The sequence below is a fragment of the Chlorocebus sabaeus genome, chromosome 15, assembly GCF_047675955.1.
Source record: "Chlorocebus sabaeus isolate Y175 chromosome 15, mChlSab1.0.hap1, whole genome shotgun sequence".
Taxonomy (NCBI): Eukaryota; Metazoa; Chordata; class Mammalia; order Primates; family Cercopithecidae; genus Chlorocebus; species Chlorocebus sabaeus.
This window is the reverse complement of record NC_132918.1, coordinates 42,776,456-42,788,348: the sequence shown is the minus strand read 5'-3', so window position 1 is coordinate 42,788,348 and position 11,893 is coordinate 42,776,456. Positions and strand designations below refer to the sequence as shown.

The following is an 11,893-nucleotide window of genomic DNA, read 5'->3' as shown; positions in this document are numbered from 1 at the left end:
ACTAAGAGACATGCTGGCAGGAGAGCCCTACTTGATAGAAAATATGAAAGAAATACGAACTCTATCTTGTTCCCAAAAGAGTTAAAACCAGGATATTCTAACTTACTGGCATTTTAAAGGCCACAGATTAGCTTTATTCTTCACCACCTTTCCTCCGCCTCTTCAGCTGTTGTTCCTAGAGTGAACACCCACGCTGCCCCCATTTATCCACACTGCAACTCACAATTCTCCTTTAGGTTGTCCAACTCACTTGCAAGTTCCTCCCTGACTTGCAATCCTTCTACGGCACGCATATTATTAATATCAACAGAAAGCATTACTTTTACAAAATGCCCAAGTATAATTGATTACACTTGGCTTGTTTCCATTACAAAAAAGACAAGGCAAATGACTCACTTTTCTTCCAACTACATTCTTGCATAAATAAAGCTTTTCTTGGTAGCCCTCAGTATGAAGCAGAGCATGGTGCATATTTTCTATGGTTAGCCAACTCTTTGTTACAATTGCTTCCAAGGCAAATACACTTGGCTTCAACATCTGCAAAGTTAAGCAATTAATACAAGTGTCAGATAAATGATATCAAAATCAAGCCTCAGTTGAATACAAATGGACAAACACACAGAGTGTATTTAATATTTAATAGAATTAATCTCAAAAATCACAATATGATGAGTTCCATTATTAGCAATGATTAACTCTGACATTGCAATTAACTTTTGTTTTACATATATGTCACGGAAATATCTTCATATTCGAGCATTTTTACAGTTGTGTTAGGTAGATTTTCTCTCTCACTGTCTTCCTCTTCCTCCTCCTTCTATTTTTCTTCCTCATCTCCTCCCTCTCTCTCTTGTTCTGTGAATTTCATCAAAAAGTTCTTACTTCTAATTTGCAGGGTCCAACACAAAATGAAAATGAGAGGTCCCTTGTTCAAAAAGCAGGAAAAATATGCCATTACATATATTTAAATATAAAGATTTTTCCCTTTAAAATATCCATACTAATGTAAAAGGATAATGATAATATATGAATACCACCATAAACTGAAATTGCTAAAGCTCTCACACTCTACTTCATAATATTGTTTCTATTAATATAAATATAAATGTTTATCAAATAAAATGACCTTAAGCAGAAGAGATTGTGGGAAAACAACACCTCAACACAGAAAATACAGACACAAACTGTTCTTGCACACAAGGAAGAGTGCAGCAGGGACTCTGCCCATGCATCCTTCCTTCCATCCCTTTCCCCTAGTCTAGAGAACTAGGGCTAAGGGTTCACTGTAATGCCATCCAGGAGGACTGGCTGTCTTAATGGGAGAAGAGAGGGCTGAGTCCCTGTAACTCTCTTGGGGATGACGACGAGGCTGCCCAATTTCAGCTACTCTCTCCCTTCCTGAGCCCATAGCATTCTGCTTACAAACTTGGACCTCAGGTCTATATTCTCTATAAGAGGGGACAGAAGAGAGTAAGGTAAATGCCAGGAGGGTGGGAAGAAAGAAACTTGCCTTGATGCAACCCAGGAAGACAGCTTTTCTGCTGTAGGCAGCTAGGCAGTACTCAAGTAGTAGAGAGAGAGAGAGAGAGAGAGAGACAGAGAGAGAGAGAGAGAGATGGCATGAAGAGTTTCTGTGTGACAATAGGAGTGTTCATGGTTTTGGGCCCACACACCTGCAGTAACTGAATTTCTCAGGGTCAGCTAGAGCATATGGGGGTATGTAGAAGTGGCATATTTTCAGAAGAACAGTGGCAGGGTTACCTGGGTTAAGTCACAGCATGGCCTAAGTGAAAAAGTACTATATTGCTATGAGAAGAAATGAATTATTCACCAAAAGATCTGTAAGAATTGACTAATTTGTTATAAAAGCTAACAAGAGAAAAAAGTCTAGGAGTAGATATTGAGGATGCAGAAGCAAGGAGGGAAGATTATTAAACTTGTAGATATTGATTTGAGTTTATTGATATGAAGACACTCTATTATGCCTCGGGATTTAATATCCTGGCAAAAACCAGGAGAACAAATGACTTATATCAGATACCAGCCAGATTTAGCACTTGGATACTCCAATGCTCATTCAAGGGACTCAGGAATAGAGTAGCAATAATGACAGGAAAGGAAGCTATGCACCAGCTCCATATCCTTCCCTTCCTTCACTGTGGCTCATGTAGCTGCTGCTGTTGCTGAATATCTGATCTTCAAACAACAGTTACCAACACTAAGCATGGAGCCCACCTCCCAACCACCACCCCCAATATAGGGATATCCCATGAAGAGACCAACCAACAGTACAAATGTGGTCTTATTAGTCCAACTAGTGTTTCAACCTTACTAGGACAGATGTGTGTTTGGCTATAGGTTTGCCTTCTCTGTCTTTTTAACACCATATCTGAGTAAAAGGCATAAAAGGCATTAGATTCCCAATGAGATAGCCTTGGATTAAGAGTGGAGAAATGAGCAAGTAACCACAGGATGTACTAATTCAACCATATACCACATCATGGTAGCCTCTTAAAGTCTCAGCTTGGGCAACTGCAAGGTTGGGGCACCATCTTTCAAAATGTGAGGTAAAATTCCAACTACTGGCCATTATATGATGCTGTGTCCCAGGTAATTAGAATGCAATGATCTGAAAACCAAAGGGTGTCGAATTCTGCAGATCGTATAGGGCAGAAAAAAAAGAAAAAAAGAAAGAAAGAAAACCAAAGAGTTAACATAGTAGTGGTCCCTCTTACTATCACTCCTTGTGACCATTTTGGGTAAGGTGAGCTCTCTGTTCCTAAAATTTTAGATACTACTACATTAGAAGATCTAGTTCCCAGAATAGGAATGTTTCTTTCAGGAGATGCAGTCTGGATTTTAGTAAATATAAAGCTCAGGATATCACCTGGCCATTTTAGTTTCCGATGCTAGTAGACCAGCAGACAAACATTGTACTGTACAGGCAATGTAATTGATCCTGATTATCATGAAAAATATGGATTGATACCTCATAAAGGAGTCAAGAAGGTATATGTTTGGGCTGGGCGTGGTGGCTCATGGCTGGTGGGAGGCCACAGCGGGCAGATCACGAAGTCAGGAGTTCGAGACCAGCCTGGCTAACATGGTGAAACCCCGTCTCTACTAAAATTACAAAAATTAGCTGGGCATAGTGGCAGGAGCCTGTAATCCCAGCTACATGGGAGGCTGAGGCAGGATAATCATTTGAATCCAGGAGGCGGAGGTTGCAGGAAGCTGAGAGATCACATCATTGCACTCCACTGGGCAACAAGGCAAGACTCCGCCATCTCAAAAAAATAAATAAATAAAACAACAAAAAAGTAAAGGTATATGTTTAGAGGCTTAGACTCCTAAGGGATGAAGACCTGGTTTACCCATTGGTCAAGCAACCTAGACTAGTAGAAGTGCTATCTGAGGGTGAGAGAAATAAAGATTGGGTTGTAAAGGAGTGAGATAATTAACAGAGTTTACAAATTCTGGCCTAGGGGCTGACTGAAGATGTAGGCAAAACCACAACTTCACTTTTATGTTTGTTTCCTATTATTTTTAAGAATTTTTAATTTTTGAAACAACAAGTATCCAGACCTGTGAGAGAATTTAAAAACAAGAGTGAGAGAGGAAGAAAAAGAAATAACTGGACATTCATCTTGAAGAGTCAATGACCAAACATAGTGAAATTAAAGTGGAGCATAAGTGAATCAAAAGGACACAAAGGATGGACCACGGTAGACCCTGTCATGGTACTGCCAGTTTCCCCTTGGCACTTACGCTCTCAGTCAACTTCTTAAGGCAACACTCCAAAGCCATTAACAGTTTTGAGGAACATACTCAGCCACAATATGGGAAACGCTGGGGTGCTGGAGAATCAATTCTCTCAAGAACATTCCTCAACCAATGATGGATCAGAGTTGAAGGATAAATGTCCCAGCTTTCTAGTCCCTCTGCTGGGGCAACTCTCAGGGATGAATTACAGTCTTTCAGAGGCCCCCATCAGGATTGAACTTTAGTAGACAAAAGCAGTTATCTGCTCACTAATGCACATTCATTTTTTTTCTTCCCCTTGCTGACTCACTTTCCTACTCTCCTACCAATGTTTTCTTGAATAATATGTCAAACAAAATAATTTTACTCAAATCCTTGTCTTGGGATCTGTTTCTGGGGAAGCCAACTGGAGAAAGTCTTGAGGAAGCATTAGGAGGACTATCAATCCACATAAAAGGTAATTGAAAGATATGGATCAGAAAAGGTTTTGTTTTTCTTAGAGAAATTAAAAAATATTTTTCTATTAATTGGACTATTAAGTATAATGAATGAATCAAAATGAATCAAAATGTTATATTAATTATATGAGTTAATTTTCAGTATTTAAAGAAATTTAAAGACATATTAAGAGAAGAGGTTAACATATTCTTTATTGAAAGGATCTAAACAAAGAGAAATATTAAATGTGTTCATAATAGGAGAGTTATTTTATGGAAGAAAATGCATGTTATAGTTAGATATCTGCTTTGCATCTTATTCTTTTGTCAAATCAGGAAAATTAATGATTTGGATAATTGTTGATAAAGTAGAAATTATTGGCATTAATCATTGACATAATATGCTTCTAAAATTCCTTATAAAGCATTTTTCTGTGTTACTAGCAACCAATATGTTGGACATAAAACAATACTGTGAATTAGACCCTATGAGATAGTGCCTGGATAGAAAACTCACTATTAATCACTCCTCATTCATGATATTTTTTGGGGACCTATACACGCAAAGTGTTTCTTTCTGGAGACTAATGTTCTTCTAGTCTATAAAGCTGGTTTGTAGCATTTGTAGCATCTGCTCTAGGCTCAGGTTCTAAAAAGTAGTCCTCATACCCTAACCTCAAATACAGATCTTACCATCACCCTGAAGCTAAGTCGGAAAGGATGCACCTGTTGAAGTACACATGTAAGATGAAACAAACAAACAAACAAAAAGGATCTGTAAGGATAAAAAAGGGTGACATTAGCAAATATTTGAGATAACATTACTGGAAGCAGACAAAGGTGATCACTTGTAGATGTAATCTTTTAAAATACTTTCACCTTTTATTTTAGATTCAGGGGGTACATGTACAGGTTTGTTATGTGGGTATAATGTGTGATGCTGAGGTTTGGGGTACGAATGATTCCATTCTTCAGGTGGTAAGCACAGTACTTGATAGTTTTATAGTCCTTGCCCCCCTCCCTCCACCCTTGCTGTAGTAGTCCCCAGTGTCTATTGTTGCCATCTTTATGTCTATGAGTACCCAAGGTTTAGCATCTCCTTGTCAGTGAGAACATATGATATTTGCTTTTCTGTTTCTGCATTAATTCACTTAGGATAATGGCCTCCAGCTGCATCCATGTTGCTGCAAAGGACATAATTTCATTCTTTTTTTAGGGCTGCATATTATTTTTACATTGGAGAAAGGACAAAAATATTTCAAGATAACATAGAAGGCAATTTTTCTGAAAATAATAATAATTACATTTGTCTATTTTAAAAAAAAAGTAGATCTCAGAAAAATTTGATATAGAAGTATTAACACCAAGACATACCCTGAAATCAAAAGTCATGAAACGGTTGTGCAGGATCTGGATTTTGTCCAAAAAAAAAAAAAAAAAAAAAAAAAAAAGTCATGGGAAAGACTGTGTATTAGTTTGCTAGGGTTGCAATAGCAAAATACCACAGACTATGTGACTTAACTAACAGAAATGTGTCTCATAGTATGGAGGCTGGAAGTCTAAGATCAAAGTGTCAGCAGGTTTGGTTTCTCCTGATACCTCTCTCCTCGGCTTGCTGATGGCCATCTTCTCTCTGTGTCTTCCTGAGGGCTGTATTCTGTGAGTATGCATCCTTGGTGTTTTCTTCTTATAAGGACACCGCCTTATTGAATTAAGGGCTCCACCTATATGACCTCATTTAACCTTCATTTCCTCCTTAACAATGACATTGTGGGTTAGAGCTTTAACATATGAATTTTGAAGTGGACATAATTCAGTTCACAAAAGGCAGTCAGGAAAGGTATCCAATTTTCTATGAGAAGGTGACAGTAGGTTTGCTTCACATTGCTGCAGTAACACTCAATGAGGCATTTGAGTAAAGCAAAACAAAAAAATAAGAAGGATGTTATCAATATTTTAGAAGTAGGCAAGTTGTTTTCAAAGAACTTTTAAGACCTTTTTAACTTGTGTAAACTGAGGTAAATATTTTTCCTGAGTCCTCTTAAAAACAAAATTTAAGAATGAATTCCACCTGAGAAACCAATGGAAAATCATAGTTAAAATCCACAGACATGTAAAGACATACATAGTCACATAGGTAAAGAACTACATTTAAATAACTGTTAGGATTATAACTACAAACTAGAATGTATAAGAAGCTCCAAAGTGGTTAAATAATTGTTTACCATATATTTAAGGCTTAGAAAGGAATTCAGTGACAAATTCTCCTTCAAATTAAATTAGTTCCCCCAAATTTACTCATGTACAATAATTCTTATAATAGCACTAACCATGTATCCGTAACTAAAAAGTATCCAAATGCCTCTTAATGGCAATAACCAAATAAGTTTAATGTATTCAAACAATGGAATACAACATAGCAATGAGAATAGGTTACTGTAAGTAACAATATAGGTAAATCTCACAAATAATAAGAGAAAAGCCATTCACAAAAGGTTGCATAGTATCTTATTTGATTTATATAAAATTTAAAAATAGGTAAAATTAATGTATGTGTTAGAGATCAATATAGGATGTTGTATTTTAAAAAGTAGACACAGTGTGGGGTTTCTGGGGTACTGGTTCTTTTTTTTTTTTCTAGATGCTGGTTACATGTGTGCACTCTTTCTGCAAAGTCATTGATCTATACACTCTAGATCTGTGTACTTTTATATATCTATGCTACACTTCAGAAAAGTTCAAAGAAATTATATTACTAAAGGCAACCTTAAGACACCTGTTCAGTGCATAGCAAACAAATTTTTTAGCAGCCAAAAACCAGGCAAGGGTCGCTAAAACTTAGTTACATAAGACTGGTAGTAATCATGTTAAACCCCGTTTTTGAGTCTGAAGGAGATATCGGGTTAAGGGATATACTCCATAATAGTTGCTTTTGGAGACCAGACATTGGCCTTAAAACACCTGTTCAGTGCATAGCAAATAAAATTTTTAACAGCCAAAAACCAGGCAAGGATCGGTAAAACTTAGTTACATAAGATTGGTAGTAATCATGTTAAACTCCATTTTGAGTCTGAAAGAGATATTGGGTTAAGGGATATACTCCATAATAGTTGCTTTTGGAGACCAGACATTGATTAAAACAAGAGATATTACAGTCTATTTTTTGTTAATATGTAAAGACAAGACATAAGGCTAAAGCTATTGAGGACAGAGGATATGGGAGAAAGGAGCCACAACAGAGGAAACCTGAGTCCTTGAAAGATTAAAACATCTTTGGAAAGCAGTGATTTGGAGGACCTCTTGCAGACTGATAATCAAAAAGAGGCCATTGGGGGAATTTAAGAGGGAAAATTTCAGCTAAAGAATTAACTTCTTGACACACTCGTGACTTAAATGTTTTGCTCACATTCCAGGTCCAATCAAGCACTAAAATCTGTTTTGTTTTGTTTTTTTTTTTTAATATTTTTAAAACCTTTGTAATCTGCTGCTGCTTTATGACCATAGTGTCTTTACCTTGATACAGAGTAACTGCACTTGAATTACTGCACACTTTCTTCTTTGGCCTCATGCCCTTTCAAAATCTTTTCCGTGGTAAATCAAAATGTTTCTGAAACATGACCATGTTAAAGTTTACCTGAGCCCTGTGCTCCTAGAAAATAGAAACAATTAAGGAGCCCTCCCACGCTTTTGTATTCCAGAATTTAGTTTACTGCAAAGAATTACCCTTTCCCATGTAACTTAGGCACAACTCACAGCTGCTCCATTTGTTTACCTATGACAATAGGACACACAGATATTTAGTCTTCAAATTCCCATTCTTTTCCTCATATGTGATTAGTTGAAATTTTTGTACTTACTAATCTGAACAAAATGCTTCCTAACATCTCTAGTTAAGCTTCTCTCCTTCCTGCAGGTCCATAAGTTTTGACCCTTCATTAGCATAAGCCAGCACAGAAACTGTCCGTAATCGTCCCTCCCAGTAGTAGACTGACCTCAGGGTAAAACATTCTCTCGTCTGCTATCCAATCATGCCCTTTCCATCCATTCATCTCATTTTCGGACACCTGTTTTTTTTCTAGCCTTGTTCACTACCCTGTATAAAAGAAAAGTGTTTTTTGCTGGGCACGGTGGCTCATTCCTGTAATCCCAGCACTTTGGGAGGCCAAGGAGGGCAGATCATGAGGTCAGGAGATCAAGACCATCCTGGTTAACATGGTGAAACCCTGACTCTACTAAAAATACCAAAAAAACAAACAAACAAAAACACACACACACACACACAAAATTATCCAGGCATGGTGGCGGGCACCTGCAGTCCCAGCTACTTGGGAGGCTTAGGCAGGAGAATGGCGTGAACCGGTGCACTCCAGCCTGGGTGACAGAGTGACACTCTGTCTCAAAAAAAAAAAAAAAAAAAAAAAAAAAAAAAAAAAAAAAGAAAGAAAAAAAGAAAAGTGTTTTTTTCTGCCTGAACTTTGAAACATTTGCAGATGTCATTGTTGGAGCATCTTTCTTATTGCAATAATCTCTCTGCTCTTATTGAAATAGTCTGCCTTCTCTTATTATAATAATCTTTTTGAATAAGGTATCTGATTACCTTAATCTGGATTAGACACATCAAAACCTGATCATTCCATCTCCCTACTTAAAACCTGATTGTCTTTTTACTGTTTTTAAGATAAAGTCCAAATTCCTTTGTTTCCCAGGCCCTTCATGGACTAGTTTATCCCATGCCTGTTTACCTTTAATCCTGTCTCTTCCCACTCCTAAACCACCTCCTTTGCTATTTCCCTTTATCAAGCCCTTCTGTATGTCTTCTCAGTTACTTAATTTATGTTTTCTTTGGAATGTAGACTTTTCAACTCTGTCTCCTTGCCTTGCCTCAGCCTTTCTGGTTTTACTTATCTCTCAGGCCTCAGGTTTGATGCTCCCTCATCCAGGAGACTTTTTGTGACCCAGCATTTAAGGGCTTGATGTTCTTTTAAGTTCTTTTAAAAACTTTTTGTATTTTTCCTCTCATTGTAACTGCTTCTTTAATAATCTTCTCTATTATGAGACTCTCTACTTTAAGAAGACAGAGACTATGTGCTTTTTATTGTTGCATCAATAGTATCTATCACATAGAAGACACTCAATATCAATTGTATCTGTACAACTGTATTAATGGAATGAAAGAATGAGTTGATTGCTTAGACACAGGAGAAGCAGAGATCAAAATATTGAATCTGCCATCAGCAAAGAACAGTTTATTAGTATTAGTTTGGTTACAAGTATCGAAAACTGAACTGAACTACTTTAGGCAGTAAAAGGTGATGGCTACTGATCTCATAAGAAAATTAAGGTAAGGGACATGTGAATTACTTAAGGCTCTCTCAAATTCAGGAAACTCAACTTTAGCTAAAACTTTCTGGGCTAGATTTAGCTTTAGGTGAAACTTAAATGAAGAGTCCAAGTGCTGATTCATAATCTGGTCTCTCATTATCTCCAGTTTTTCACTGTTCTCTTCTGTGTGAAAGTCTCAATCTCAAGCCCCATTGGGTGGTAAGATGAGGGGAATGGAGCTTCCCCTCCTCCCAACTTCTCCCAGATCAACTTGCAGAGCAGACTTTGTTGTTATTGTTTTCTAGTGGTGTATATAAAAGTTCTGAAACCCACTATGAGGTAACTGAACTAAGTCACGTGTGCTCTCCAAACCAATCACTGTGACGTGCAGAATGTAATTCCCTTTTTGGCCTAAACTTATGTTACATACTCATTCCTGCATATGGAGGTGAAGCCATGATCAAACTGCAAAATCAAGAGTGGGAGAAAGCTAAATCTCCATCCTAACATTGATGCTTCTGCTAGATTAGCACCAAAAGCAGCAGAGGCAAAGGACAAATGATCCCTACAGGAGATGATAGAAATGAACTAGGGACAAATAATCCAAGAGCTCGAATGCCCTCAGGACCTGCTCTCCCCATCTATGCCACACTCTGCACTGTTACTTTCACCACAGAGCTAAGCGATGGCCCATAGTTCACTTTCCTTCTTTCTACTTCAACAAATGTGATTACACATTAATATTTTAACACTTGAAAATGTATTTAACATTCATTTTCTTTTCGACACTAAATAGCAAATATTTTATTGCATTTCTAAATGGACAATGTAAAAAATATGTTGCTATAGTAGTTACAGGATAACCATAGGACACAAATACCCAAATCCAATTAGTGTGCCACTAAACACTTGGCACACATGGCAACAATACTAATCAAACTTATTATCCTAGAGAAAATATAAAAACTAAAAGGTAATTAAAATGTCCCAATACATGGTAGGGAAAATCTACCACATTAAATTCTCCATAATGCCAAATATATGACCCTGAAAAAGTCAGAAAGAGTAATACAATTCTTCAAATAATACATGGTGCTTTGGGTACAATTTTTCAAAGTTGCTGTGTTTTCTGTTCAAATCATATTTAATCCTTCGTTTATGGAACTTTTTTCCCTATCTTTCTTTATCTGTCCAAGTGCATGAAAGTATTCTCTGTAAATAGATTTTAACTGCAACTAACAGCAAATTAATCCTTCCCTCTAGATAATCCACATTGCCTCATCAAACCAGAAAACAATTCAAACCTGGCCTGCTTCTAACTGAAAGCCACATTTTAAGAACTTATTGTGAAGAACTGGAAAGCCTCCAATAGGTGAGTGTAACTAAGGTAATTTGAATATGGGTGAATACAGGAACAAATTCCCAGGCTTTGTTGAAACCCATTCTTTTGGAAAATCATTTTCTTTAGCCATTGGACAACAAAATGCATTGTCAAGAAATTTTATAGCAATAATTATAAAAGATGTCCATTTGAACCCATTGAGGTCTCACTGATTTTATAACACCCAGCAGACCTCCCTGCAGGAGAACACTATATTTATGTGAGCAATATATGCGAGAATTGAGATCGTAAAATTAAATGACCACATAGAACTGTCATTTATATGATGAGCGCCTACATATGTGAAGGCTGGTTTATTTTGCAGTGTCGGGTTGCGTTAAATGGTCCACTCTCAGTGAATGTTTTTAATCACGCATTTCTTCACTCTTTCTGCAATATTACACTTGAAGGACTGGTAAGCAGTTTGCTATGAAATGCTAAATGGTTACTGGCACTGCTATTCTGACAGAAGAGCTCACTAAAATAGAAGTACAGTACATATTGTATGCAATTGTTTTATGAGAGACATTATGGTTACTAGAATAACATTTCACCATTACCAACTGCTGAGAGAAAAGTCATTAAGATATTTGGCAAGCCAGTGCAATTTTTCAACAGAACTACAGTGTAAGACCTTAGAACAGCTTCCATAGAGAAAGGCTGCCTGTCTCACAAGTAAAAAAAAAAAAAGAAATCAAGTCTCAAGTCTTCTATGTTGTTTTATCTACAGTTGTTTATTTTCAGAGTCCATTGAAAAAGTTACAAGATATGTCAGGCATGTCAGGAGAAAAATAGCAAATGCTTGTGTGCAATATATGTATATTTCACATACAAGTATTTTCTGTATATGTGCATGTTTAGTGTGTGTGTGTAAAAGATGAATAACTCTTGTGATAAATCTTACAACTTCAGTGTGTTAAAACTTACCTTTTCCCAGGGAATTGCCTTTGTTCAGAAATTATTGTGTACACTTTTAACAGTTAATTTCTTG

General features: G+C 36.9%; 1 long non-coding RNA gene across 1 annotated transcript in view; it reads left to right on the top strand.

Moving 5' to 3' along the window:
- The first annotated feature begins 2,731 nt into the window (after positions 1-2,731).
- Positions 2,732-11,893, top strand: part of LOC119625773 (uncharacterized) — an 81,965-nt gene continuing 72,803 nt past the window's right edge. Inside the window, exons 1-2 of the long non-coding RNA XR_005241884.2 lie at positions 2,732-2,759; positions 10,785-10,893. This is a non-coding gene — a long non-coding RNA (uncharacterized lncRNA). The remainder of the gene's footprint in view (positions 2,760-10,784; positions 10,894-11,893) is intronic.